Below are 14,426 nucleotides of genomic sequence, written 5' to 3'. Positions count from 1 at the left end.
AATTATTATTGTTATTAACTTTATTTATACCCCACCTTTCTCCCCACAGGGACCCAAGGAAGCAATTGTAGAACACACTGTAGGTACATTAAACTTGGATGTTCTGCTTCACAAAAATGAGAACAAGGGGAAGAGTCAATGACATTGGATGGAAACCAAAATTGTGTTATTCTTCATTCTCACCAGGAATATAGATGCAAAGAGTTCAACCTTCTTAAAAAAAAAAGAGAGAGAGATTGGCCATTTATGAGATAATGAGATAAAGTTACAAGAGTACACAAGTTCTTTAGCATTATTATCTTGGAAGCCATACAAAATTGAATGCTTCGAGGCACAAGCCAACCACCAGCTAAGTGGGTTAGGACAAAACTGCTGCGTGTGCAGTTTTCTTGTGCGGAGTTCCACTTTTTTTTACCCCTGAAATATGTAGCATGGATCACTTGTAAAAAATGAAGATACCATTTTGAGGCTGCAATCCTATAAACACTTTCCTGGGAGTAAGCCCTGTTGAGCACAGTGGGACCTACATCTCAGTAGACATGCCTAGGCTGGTGCTGGGAATCTCCTGAGTAGGGCTGGCCCTGTCATGTGGCTGACTCAAAAAGCCCTTTCAAGAAGTGAGTTGGGGCAGGGGGAGTAGGGAAATGACCCAGCAAGTGGGTGGTGGATGAGAATGGGGAGAAAGCAGCAGCAACAGTGCTGCGTGGGCAGGCGTTCAGATAGCAGGGGTGGCAGATTCAGGTAGCAGATCTGCTAAGACTGCTTCTTCTCCTTAGATTCTATCCCCTTCGGTCCCATGCAACAGTAGTGTAGCGAGGGCATCTGGGGCCGATGCATTTTTAACACCCCCATATTCTCCCTGGGCCTCAGAAATTCTCCTGGAGGCCTCTGAAAGGCACCCCCTTGATAACCTCTCAAGGCATGGTAAGTGCCTTTCTAAGGTCTCCAGGAGACCTCCTGAGACTCCGGAGGGCCGCACATAGCTTCCCCATGCTTCAGAAGGCCTTCAAAAGGCACCCCCTTGATACCCCCTCAAGGTGTGGTACTCAGGCAATGGACCTCCCTGGCCCTCTTTTAGCTACACTATTGCCACACAATGAAATCTGAAAAGTCTAGTAACAGTCAAATTCTCGAGTGTGCCCTTTCTATATTTTTCACATATAGGCATCTTCCCTGTATCTGCAGGGAATACGTTCCTACTGCTAAAACTTATACCCAAAACTGTGGGCAGTAGTGAACCCTACTCAAAAAAACCTCTGGGGGAGTGGGGTAATGTGTTGTCTTTTACACTGCTGCAAAAGCTATTGGTTAGTTGGTGGGGATGAGATTTATTTACTTACTAACTTACTAACTTACTCACAGATTTATACCCTGCTTTATCTCCCTCCTGGGCATTCAAAGTAGCTGGAAATGTTGGGAAAAGGCACAGCATCCCCACAGGAAGGCCCACAGGTAAGAAGTACCACCCTTGGTTTCTAGCTTGGCATAGTAAGAACTGGCAGCAAAACTATGCATGATAAAAACCCAGGATAAGCTAATAACACAAAATCAAATGTGAAGTTGCATTTCATTGTAAGAGAGATTGCCCTTGGGGGGAAAAACCAATAGCTTGCTTATATGTGTATTACATGTGTTAATGTAGAAGGAAGTCAAATGCTTTGTTTGGGACTCTTTGCTCAAGTAGAAAGTGGCAATCTCCAAATTAGCCCAGGACAGACTATTTATGCTTATGCATCCTATCCAAGTGTTAGAGGAATTACTATGGTCTTGAACAAATTGCAGTGCTTTAAATCTACAACCCACTCTCCTTTTGGTTATTTTAAAAAATTCAAATGCACACCCAATCCACTCTACCTGATTAGAAGGTTGAATTTAATTAAAAACAAAAACAAAAAACAGTTCTGCCAATGTCATTTACAAAACTTTTCTGATAAAAGTTTAACCTACCTCTTGTTCTCTCAAGTTCACATTTGTCTTCCACCTAGAATTTGTTGTTGTTGTTGGCAACCTTCAGTCTCAAGAGACTCTGGTATTGCGCTCTGAATGGTGGTTCTGGAACAGCGTCTAGTGTGGCTGAAATGGCCAATTCGGGAGTGACAATCCCTTCCACACCAGGAGCAAGTGCAGTCTGTCCCTGGTCTGTCTCCCTGGCTATGGGCCTTCCTTCTTTGCCTCTTTGCCTCAGACTGTTGGTCAAGTGTCTCTTCAAACTGGGAAAGGCCATGCTGCACAGCCTGCCTCCAAGCGGGCCGCTCAGAGGCCAGGGTTTCCCACCTGTTGTGCCACCTAGAATGTGCCAAAATAATTCCTGTTTGTATTCAGATTTACAGTAGTATGTAGTTTTTGTAATTCATTTTGCAAAGTTCTCAGCTTCCATTCTTTAGTCCTGTCCATACGAGGACCGTTTAATGATTCTGAGACATGGGTTTTCTGCAGACAGCTGCAAACCAGTTTAAACTGCAAGTACTGATATCAGTTATGGCTCAGTCCTATTCCCCATTGCAGGCTCAGTCCTATTCCCCGTTGCAGCCCAATCCTATTCCCCTTTGGATATGATTTCTGGCTTTCATGAAAGGTGCTCTGGAAAACTTTTTCATAGAATTATAGAATCATAGGGTTGGGAGGGACCGACAAGCTTATCTAGTCCAACCCCCTGCCTTTAGCAGGAAATCCTCCTAGAGTATCTCCAGCAGGTACTTGTCAAACCTCTGCTTGAAGAGCTCCAGTAAGGAAGAATTCACCTCCTCCCTCCTGAGCAATTTGCTGAGCAATCTGCTCCTCTGCTGAACCAAACTGCCATCTGGAAAATATTCCTGATGTCCAGTCGGAATCTCTTGCAGTTTAAATATTGCTAGCAACCTTTTGAATTCTTGCTCTTAGTTTCCTCCTTTTGTGTATTGATTTATCCCCTTGTCATGAATATGTACAGTTCAGGCCTAGTAGCATTGCAAGGCCTGAACCAAGCTAAAACAGTAACACAGAAGTGGCTTGCATTTCCTAGCTGCCAGGATTTACAACTCAATGGAAGGTGATTATGTAGCACCTAGGCAGCCAGAAAGACGCCCATCAAGAATGGAATGCAGCTGCAGATCTCCAGGGGGAGGGAAGAGCTGAGAGGGCGAGCTTCCAGCCCCACTTCTGGAGGACAGGGTCTTTGTTCCTTGTCTCTTGGTGAGAGAGGTGGTGGGTGCACATCCTGCCCCGCCAGGACCATGTGGCCATAGGTAACTGGCCTGAGGATCTACAAAAGAAGCTGACCCAGGTGAGGGTTAGAGAATAATAGAGTTAGCCAGTTAGCTTTGTTGTTTTATGCTGATATGTTTCCTAGAAGTTTTTATGCCTCTAGCATTTGCTGCCTTTTGTAACTTTTTGTAACCCTATGTATTTAATAAAGTAAAAATCTTTTTACCATGTTGGTTCATTGTCTGTTGGGGACAAAGGTTCAGAATCCTGCCTAGCCGTTCAGCAAGCTACCAAAAATCCTCATTGTGGACTAGAAACTTGAGGACTGAGACTTTAAGTAAAGAAAGTGCTCAGTGCCTACAAGGGATATAGTTAAGCCTAGAGGGTCTCGGTTTCCCTGGACTGAGGCACTGGCTCTTACAGGGTGGTGGCAGTACTACCGAACAGGGATCTTTGAGGGCTCTAGGGTTCAGAACCAACAACTCTGAGCACCCCAAACCCTGGGAGTGAGCTCAAGTGTACGACACCCCTCAAAAAATATTATTGTCTTTGCACCTATCATGTATCCCTGTCTCTCTCATCCTTGTTAAATGCTAAGTTCATCTGAGAGGTGCCCTGTGCCTATGGACCTATGGTCGCTGCGCACACTTATACCCTCATGTGTGCATGTTATTGCATATGTCCCTGGGTACCAACCCTGGGCACCAACTCTGTAACACCAACAGTGGCTCCTGGCTTTGCAGTCTATTGTTCTCTGTCAGCCACCAGCATTAATGACATCAGCTATTATTTTTGCATTGTTTTATTATTAGTGAATTTACACTTTATTTAAAAAAAATGCTTTCATTGACTTTGGATGACTTGGTACTGGAATTCCATGATAAGAGAGAAATTAAAAATCACCATATGCTAAGTCTCAGAAAAGAAGCGTGGACAATGTGGAACACACAGCAAGGCCATGCTTTGCAGGGAATGGATTTTCAGTAAGATCTGGGTGAATAAGTGAGACCCATAGAGACAAAACAAATAGTTCAGAAGCAACTTTGGAGAACAGAAATATATATTTCTGCTGTATATTCAGATTGCTGAAGAAAATCCTTTTCATGTTTCCTTTTCTGCAGAGGCGAAAAAAGACCATCTCAAACTACGTTCACGAAAATGACAAACTGGCAGTTAATGGCCTGGAGGAAATATATTGGATGTAACCATATCATTTCTCCATGAAGTGCTCCTTCATCACTTGCAGTCTTTAAATCTACACTGGTGTCTTTGTTAATATATTCTTCAGCTTAACCGCACATCATTTGGCTAGCTGGAAGTCTTTTTGCGTCTTAGGAGGTATTCATGCTTCACTTGCTCAGAGACAAGTTGGGAAGGAGAGGACTGAGTCTCTCTGCACACTTCCCCCCTCCTCTCTTTGACTTCCTCATTATGATGGCTTGAATGCTTGTCTGAATGCACGCTTCCCTAGAGCTATGCTTTCAGGGGGGAAAAATGCTAATCACATATTTAAAACCCATCCATTCATGCTTGCCTCTGCCCTCCTGCGGACTAGCCTTCACTGTGAAATGCAAAGATAAAAGAGAGTTTGACTGAGCAGAACTTTGCCCAGTCCTCTGTCTCCTTTGGTGTGTGGTTGTGTTGAGTCCGATAAAAGTCAGTAATTTTGACTGCAGAAGTAGCAGGGATTCTTTATTCTCCTGTGATCTCATCTATTTCATGTCATATTCTCCTGCTTGAATCTCTCCAAGCCCTGCATTCATCATCAGTAGCCCTGTTTTGAGCCCTGCGGCCTGGTGACATGCATTTTGAGGGAACACAAAACAGGGCCTTTTTTGGTGGTAGCACCTAGGTAGAGGAATTCTCTTTCCTGGGAGGCCATTCTCTCTTTGGGTGTTTTTGAGTAGGTGGTGAAGATGCACCTATTCCAGTTGGTTCTTTTTGTTAGGAATGCTTCTCCTTCTTCTTATTTTGTGTTGGTTTCAGTTATGTAGCTTCAGTATTAATGTATATCTGTTTGCTTGTTTTAAAAAATAATCCAGTTGTTGATGTGATTTTTTAAGTAATGACATGAGCTGCCCTGGTGGTTCCTGCAGAGATGGAAGGGTGGGGGTCTGCATTTCTTAAATCCAAATAGATAGGTAACGGCCCAAACCTATGGGGGCTGGTTGGCAGGCAGCGGAATTTGCATTCCATAGCTGGAGACTGCTGTGAAACATCCATAAAGCATGCTCCGGCAGCGCACTGAGTAGCATACTTCTGGAGCTCTGTTGGAAGGCTGGAGACTTCCCGAGCACTCCAGCAGATTCCCTCCTGCCCACTGACAATGGTAATATAGCAGAGAAGGCAGGAGGGGGCGGAATAGGGCAGAGCAGGGTTGAAGAGGGGTGAAACTGGGTAGGGGGGTATAATGGGGCATGGAAGCTGTGGGGGGAGGTGGGATGAATCCTGCAGCAATGCCATTCAGTGTATCCTATACACCTTTTCTTCAGCCTCTCCAACCCCTTTCACTTCTCAGAGAGAAATTGTTAGTGCAGGTCTGAGGGAGCCCATTGCAGAGCAGGAGGTTTATGCAGGTATAAGGACTCCCAGTCTCCCCCTTGATGGATAAAGCATGCCCATTTTTGGCACAGCTGCACAAGCCAGGGATGGGGAGGCAGGGTTTGGTCTGCACATTTTCTATAGTCGAAAGTCAGTCAATAGATTTCTAGTGAATTTAGTTTTGGTTGGTGAAATTCAACAGCTTTTAATGTTGAACCTCATCATTTGCAGACTATTTGGTAGCACCTGGTTTGTGAGCTCATCCACAGCAATGATTTCTGGACCTGATGCAGCTCTCGCATTTAGCTCAACTTGATCTGATACCCAAGAAGCTCTTGCTTCTCAGCTGTTGCAAATACCAGCTTCCCCTCCACAGATAATCTGCCTGAAGATGTTGCAACATCTTCCTTGGAGGAAATGTCAACCTTAATAAAGGATCACTGCTTACTCTGTGTTGGTATCGTGCAAACATGCCTCCAGTCTGCCGCATAATCAGATTGGTATGGATTTGCTTGAAATGTAGCGAATAAATGGGGTCCTGGAAATAAGCAGCTTGAGCTGCTACTAATGAATGAAGGGGTATCTCTCAGCTGTCTGGGAGTAACAGGGGCATGTGGTTGTGGGCATTAAAACTTCTCTGTAGAGGAGAAATTTGTATCTACATGGAGGAAGAGACAGAGACAGTTCATTTCATACTTAAGAACCAGGAAATGAAACAATGATTTAAAACCAAACACCTCACATCAGGGGTGCTCACACTTTTTTTGGCTCGAGAGCTACTTTGAAACCCAGCAAGGCCCAGAGATCTACCAGAGTTTTTTTTACAATGTTCGCGCCATCATAACATATAACATTTATGTGTACAATGTATGTTGGTGTACCTTGAGCCCCACTGAGTATAACAGGATTTACTCCTGAGTAGACATGCCTAGGATTAGGCTGTGAGGCTGCAATCCTAGCCACACTTACCTGGGAGTAAGCCCCATTGAGTACAATGGGCCTTACTCCCGGCGTTTCCTCCCAGAGGCACCTGAAGGGGGGGGTCGGCACTCCGCAATCTACTCATTTTGCCTCACGATCTACCGGTAGATCGCGATCCACCTATTGAGCACCCCTGCCTCACATCATGGGGGTAATGGCATGGCCAGCTCAGGTGCCGCTTGGGGTGGGTGTCACTCTCTAAGCTCTGCAACACCCTCTTACCCACCCAGACTGATACATGGCACCCAGCAGTGGTTTGGCGGTAAATGCAATGACATCATCGCATTCACCTCTGATTTCCAGGGCAGCCTTTTGTGGCTGTTCAGAGCCTGGGGGAGGGGGGAATCTGCTGCCAAACACCACACAGACCTCTGCTCGATGGGGGAAAGGGTGGCACACCCTTCACCCACCAGGGTGCATTACCATGGGCAGACCTCTCCGGAACCCCCGCTTGCTATGCTGTGGCAGAGGTGAGGGGAGGGGAGATTATCTGCGGTTTGATAAAGAACAAGTGTTGAACTTCCAATCAGGAAGGAGAATAAAGGTCACCAGGTGACTCCAGGCTTGTTAGCTTAATTGATGTCAGGTTGCTGGACATGGACCTGTACTGAGCCCCTCTTTCATCCCTGCCCACATGCTGTTGGCACATTGGGGGTCACCACATGACCGGGGGTTCAGAGGCTGATCTGGGCAAGTGGACTTTTTGATAGGTATGTCCTCTTGGACAGTGCCTGAACTGTTTGTCCCCTGCTGTCACCCCTGAGCTTCCTTCAGTGGTGGGGAAATGTCCTACATAGTATTGGCAACCTTCAGTCTCGAAAGACTCTGGTATCGCACTCTGAAAGGTGGTTCTGGAACAGCGTCTAGTGTGGCTGAAAAGGCCAATCCGGGAGTGACAATCCCTTCCACACCGGGAGCAAGTGCAGTCTGTCCCTGGTCTGTCTCCCTGGCTATGGACCTTCCTTCTTTGCCTCTTAGCCTCAGACTGTTGGCCAAGTGACTCTTCAAACTGGGAAAGGCCATGCTGTACAGCCTGCCTCCAAGCGGGCCGCTCAGAGGCCAGGGTTTCCCACCTGTTGAGGTCCACTCCTAAGGCCTTCAGATCCCTCTTGCAGATGTCCTTGTATTGCAGCTGTGGTCTACCTGTAGGGCGCTTTCCTTGCACAAGTTCTCCATAGAGGAGATCCTTTGGGATCCGGCCATCATCCATTCTCACGACATGACAGAGCCAACACAGGTGTCTCTGTTTCAGCAGTGCATACATGCTAGGGATTCCAGCACGTTCCAGGACTGTGTTGTTTGGAACTTTGTCCTGCCAGGTGATGCCGAGAATGCGTCGGAGGCAGTGCATGTGGAAAGCGTTCAGTTTCCTCTCCTGTTGTGAGCGGAGAGTCCATGACTCGCTGCAGTACAGAAGTGTATTCAGGACGCAAGCTCTGTAGACCTGGATCTTGGTATGTTCCGTCAGCTTCTTGTTGGACCAGACTCTCTTTTTGAGTCTGGGTGGGGAAATGTCCTACATAATAAGGTCCTAAACCTTAAATGATAGAATTAAGGTTTGGGGGATTGTTAGATGGTTATGCAGAAAGCATTCATAACGGTCATATCAAAATAAACTAATATCCTTTTTCAAGAAGATAGTTGGGTTTTCAAATGAGTTCCAATAGATTAAGCCATCTGAAACATTTTAGATATTATATATGTGGAATATTCTGGTGTTGCATTGTACAGTCACGTTCTAGTCTTCACACCACCTCCGTGGCCTGCCAAATAAAATTGAACATGAACCAATATGTTGATGAGACCACCCCAATGGCCTCCTTCGCAAAGGCTACGCATGTCCTATGATCTCACAGGCTTTCAGCAAACTGTGCCAGTACGTTAAATCAAAGGGGGGAAAAAGAGAACTTTGTTCATCGCCTTGAGGCATTCTACCACATGGTATTAAATTAACTAAAATATTAAAGAAGGATCTGCCTGCATGACAGGAAACAACTTAGGGTAATTTTTTAAAGTAGAATTTACTCATGTGTATCAACCAGAGGGTCAGAATGTTTTGAAAAACTGGGGAGGCTGCCACATTTTTAGGTCCCAGCTTAGGAGGAAAGAGGCCACAAACTCTTTGAACCTCAGAGAAGAGGGAATGGTGGCCAATGACCTTACTTTCTAAAACAGGCACAGTCTCTCCTGACTCCATCTTGGATCATGGGCTGGCATTCCCGAGGGTCAGCCAGGCCTTCACCCTAGAGTGAGTGAGGTGTGTCTCCCCCAAATCAAAATCATGCCAAATGAGAAACAGAAAGCAGTAGCCCGGTGGTGCATCTCTCTGTGTCTCCTTCCTCTCCGTTCTTGTAATTTCAGGCTTCCCATAATTTCGTCGGCAAGCACAAGTCTTCCTGAACAATAAATTCAGCCCAAGTGCCCTATGGCCAGGTCACTTGGATAGTCTTCTCCCTCTCCAGGATATCTCTCCCACCCTGACCCAAGCAGGGGCACAGCCCACATCCTGCCATGCCTTTCGTCCCTGCAGGAATTTCTCAGCTTGGAGTGCTCTCGCTCAATGGTTTAACATCTGCTTTGTCTGCAGAAGGTCCATGGTTCAGTTCCAGGCACCTTCAAGTACAGCCGGGAAGGACCTCTACCTGCAACCCAGGAGCACCTGCTGCCAATAATGTTGGCATCCTTCAGTCTCGGAAGACTATGGTGTCACGCTCTGAATGGTGGTTCTGGAACAGAGTGTCCTCTCCAGTGCGCGAAGCCTGGGTAATGTAGATATGGAGGATAGACAATTATCCATGCAGCAAATCCCCCTCTCCACGTCGCTGAAATGGTCTGATGGAAAGGCAGAGGCCAATACGGTTGGTTCCAGCGGCGTCGCAGGAGTTGCCAGAACGTGACTGTGTTCAGCCATGAACTGCCTCAGGGACTCCGGCTCCAGATTTGGCCTCAAGGTTGACTCCTGAAGCCTCTTCCATAACTGGATGTAGCCACAAGGCAGTGGAGGTTTGGGATCAGAGTTTTCCTTCTCTCAGATGAGCTGCCTTCCCAGGCTGACGAGTCCCATCTACCCGGTGGCTGTTTAGTCGCCTCTTACGACAAGTACAGCCAAACTGAGGGCCTATTCTTATCCCCAGCCCCCAGGGATAAGAATAAGAAATCTTCACCTGCTGCCACTCAGTGAAGATCAACTCAGTTATATGGACCACTGGTCAGGCTCAGAACAGGGCCATTTATCCTGCTAATGTGTGCTGGCCTCTATTTCCAGCCAGGCAGTGCTTAATTGAAAAGTGCTCAGGCAAAAGCCTTCCTGGAAATTATAGCCTCTGAATTTCAAAGCGTTTCTTCCACTGTGGCAGCTGTAACAATGACAAATGAAGGGTCAAACCACACCATGACGTGAAACCAGGCATCGGTGCGCCACTGCCTCTCTTGTCTTGCCCCACACACCTCAACAAGCACTCAAGGTGAGATTTGGATTCAAACTGGGCCACATGTATTGAAATTAATGCCAATCGATTAGATACAGTGGTCCCTCAGTATCCAATGGGGGGATCCATTCCAGGACCACTTGCGGACACCAAATTTAGCAGACAATTAAATCCATGCGGCACCACAATTAAATCCAGCTTCACCACAATTACTTACCTGTCCTCCTCAGAAGGCTTCCCAGATGCAACCAGAAGGCACTTCTAGTTCACTCTGGTGAATTCTGGTCATGTCCAGAGGCGTTCTGAGGTGCAGGGAGGCCGTACACAGCCTCCCCGTGCCTTCAAACACCTCCAGAAGTGACTGGAAGTCACCAGCACAAACCAGAAGGGCCTTCTGGTCACATCTGGGAGGTGTTCTGAAGCCCTCCAGCTGTGGGTTCAGCATCCATGGATAGTCCTATTCCTGGATACCAAGCCTCCGGATAAGGAGGGCCCACTGTATTTGAACTTTGCAGCAAGTCCTCTCTATACACTCCTCCCTCTTTTAGCACGGGCATTTACTGTGGAGAAGACAGCATGCAACTGTTGATTCCCCTATCAAGAATAACCATCCTGATTCAAGTTCATCTGTTGAGTACTATCTGACCCGAGAGGGACCATGCTGTGGGCGCCAAAGAGCAGCTAAGTCCAGAGTGGGACCACATTGGGGTCAAAGGGTTAAACCAGAAGTGTCACGCTTGTGTCATAAAGTGGGCCGAGTACCATTCATAGCACCTGTTGAGGGATGGAAGTGACATCATTAAGCAGGGCATGATGTCATTTAGCAAATGACAGCCAGTAATAAGCACTTGGTTCTTGCATAGACACTCTAAAGAGTGCAAATGTCAGAAGGGAAAACGCATAACTTTTGTTCATAATTTTAAAAAAGAGCCTAATCATCATGCAGGCCACCCTTTCAGCAGGGCTGCTTCTGCCACAGTGTCATTTCTCAGCTCAGCAGTTGAGAGGTGCTGTTTGAAGTGATGCCTAGGCAGAAGCAGCGCTGCTGAAAGAGCAGCTAGTGTTGAAAATGGCTGCTCTACGTGACTCCAAGCTTAGTGGAGGAAGGGCTTGAAATATGCTAACATATTTTCCTGGCTGTATTATTTCAATGGCAAACCTTCTGTGGGCATTTCTGTCCAATACTGTGTTAGAAGGGGAACACAGAAGGGATCGATCGATCGATCGATCGATCGATCTGGCTGGCTGGCTGGCTGGCTGGATCTATCTATCTATCTATCTATCTATCTATCTATCTATCTATCTATCTATCTATCTATCTATCTATCTATCTATCTATCTATCTGTCTGTCTGTCTGTCTGTCTGTCTGTCTGGCTGGCTGGCTGGCTGGCTGGCTGGCTGGCTGGCTGGCTGGATCTATCTGTCTGTCTGTCTGTCTGGCTGGCTGGATCTGTCTGTCTGTCTGTCTGTCTGTCTGTCTGTCTGGCTGGCTGGCTGGCTGGCTGGCTGGCTGGCTGGCTCTGTCTGTCTGGCTGGCTGGCTGGCTGGCTGGCTGGCTGGCTGGCTGGATCTATCTGTCTGTCTGTCTGTCTGTCTGGCTGGCTGGATCTGTCTGTCTGTCTGTCTGTCTGTCTGTCTGGCTGGCTGGCTGGCTGGCTGGCTGGCTCTGTCTGTCTGTCTGTCTGTCTGTCTGTCTGGCTGGCTGGCTGGCTGGCTGGCTGGCTGGCTGGCTGGATCTATCTATCTATCTATCTATCTATCTATCTATCTATCTATCTATCTATCTATCTATCTATCTATCTATCTATCTATTCATTTCATAGGCATTACACCTAGTAAAAGAGAGCTGGCTCTATTTTGCAAGGAGTCTGCAGCACAGCAGCCTCCTCATTTTTTTCCTGGCTGGCGGTGGTTTGCATGATGAGAACGTAGGCTTTTGTTGTGTGAGCCATTTTTCCAGGGTTTGTGTGGCATGCCTACTGGGAAATACCCAGAGCTTTTAAAACCCTGTAGGTTTGGTATTTTGAGTGCGTTGTTAATGTTACAGAATATAAATTGCCTGTGGGAAGTTAATTCCAGTGCAGAATTCCCCAGTATATAGCAAGCAGTCTTGCATTAAAAAGTTACCTAGTGATGGCATGTCTTCATACTTCCTGAACAGGCACACAGGCTCTACTTACTGAACCTCTCCTCCCCCAGTTTAGTGTCCAGTTACATATCATAATTAATCAATAGGGGTATTAAATTTGTATGTACACTTTAATCTATTAATTAGAAGCCCTCCTTCTCTCCAGACATAGCTGCTTTATCATGCTGAATATTGGGGTTATGGTCAGTATTTACAGAGAGTACTTACTTGTTGGGTTAAAAAGTTAGCTATCCTTTCCTTTACTCCTTGCAGCTCCATCTCTGCAAGGGGACTGGCATAAGACCCTTTGTGGTCTTTTCCCCTCCCTCCCGTTCCCCATCTTGAAGGAATGCAGACTGGAGTATGCCAGTTATAACTCAAAACAAGAGGTTAATGAGTCTTCTGTACAGATACCTCTCATGGCTCTCTTCCCCAAAGTCCAACCTGCAGATTACATAGGCATCCTTCAGTCTCAGAAGACTATGGTATTGCGCTCTGACTGGTGGTTAGTATCCTCTGGCAAAGACCCTCTCCACGAAGCCTGGGTAAAGTAGATATGGAGGATAGACTGTTACCCATGCAGCAAATCCCCCCTCTCCACATTGCTGAAATGGTCTGATGGAAAGGCAGAGGCCAATACAGTTGGTTCCAGCGGCATTGCAGGAGTTGCCAGAACGTGACTGTGTTCAGCCATGATCTGCCTCAGGGACTCCGGCTCCAGATTTTGCCTCCAGGTTGACTCCTGAACCCTTTTCCATAACTGGATGTAGCCACAAGGCAGTGGAGGTTTTGGATCAGAGTTTTCCTTCTCTCAGATGAGCTGCCTTCCCAGGCTATCGAGTCCCATCTACCCGGTGGCTGTTTAGTCGCCTCTTAAGACAAGTAAGCCAAACTGAGGGCCTGTTCTTATCCCCCAGCCCCTAGGGGGTTGCAGATTACTGCAGATTACTTCTGTGTCATGTAAGTAGCAGTTAATATACAAAACCAGGGACGACAGGGCCAGCTTTATCCCCATTCCACTTACTCAGTGGAAACCAAAAATGATTGCATGAGTCTAGCATCTTTGTCCAAAGGGGGTGTCAGGTGAGCAAGGTCATGCAGTGGCCACTGATTCAGTGGAATTGGACTCTGTGCTTGGGAGGAAATCTGTGGCAGAGAGCAGGTCACCTACAGCCGCGGTTGGCACTTCGCATGGAGACTGGCCTCCATGCAGGGGCTGGTGCAGTGAGCAGAGCTCTTGTGTGGTCCACCCACCCATCCACCCCTGTGTCCAAAAGTGCCTCCAGGAACAGCAGTTACAACATCACGTCGCTGCTATTTACTTCTGGGTGCCTTGCTTTGCGTGGGGCACCATTGGTCCCGGGCTCACTGCTGCTCCTCCTGGTGAGTGGGGGCCCCTGCAAAAATGCATTAGGCCCCACAGCATCTACGACTGGCCCTGAGAGTGGAGGACAGACAGAATTCCAACACCCTCACATGATGGGCTGTCCGTTGGCAACCTTCAGTCTCGAAAGACTCTGGTATCGCGCTCTGAAAGGTGGTTCTGGAACAGCGTCTAGTGTGGCTGAAAAGGCCGATTCGGGAGTGACAATCCCTTCCACACTGGGAGCAAGTGCAGTCTGTCCCTGGTCTGTCTCCCTGGCTATGGGCCTTCCTTCTTTGCCTCTTAGCCTCAGACTGTTGGCCAAGTGTCTCTTCAAACTGGGAAAGGCCATGCTGCACAGCCTGCCTCCAAGCGGGCCGCTCAGAGGCCAGGGTTTCCCACTTGTTGAGGTCCACTCCTAAGGCCTTCAGATCCCTCTTGCAGATGTCCTTGTATCGCAGCTGTGGTCTACCTGTAGGGCGCTTTCCTTGCACGATTTCTCCATAGAGGAGATCCTTTGGGATCCGCCCATCATCCATTCTCACAACATGACCGAGCCAACGCAGGCGTCTCTGTTTCAGCAGTGCATACACACATGATGGGCTAGTTTGTTATAAAATGGTAAGTTCACAGGGAATGCTACAGATATGGGAATGCTCCTTAAATATGCTTTGAGGAGCGATAGACAGTATGATTATTTTCAGCCCATTTACATGAAAGCATGGATCAGGAGAAGGGAAATGAACACGTTCATTTCTATTAAACACCAGGTCTCTTTTCACCCTCCATCTCAATCTGTTT

The sequence above is a fragment of the Tiliqua scincoides genome, chromosome 7, assembly GCF_035046505.1.
Source record: "Tiliqua scincoides isolate rTilSci1 chromosome 7, rTilSci1.hap2, whole genome shotgun sequence".
NCBI lineage: Eukaryota > Metazoa > Chordata > Lepidosauria > Squamata > Scincidae > Tiliqua > Tiliqua scincoides.
Note: the sequence above shows the minus strand (reverse complement) of the source record.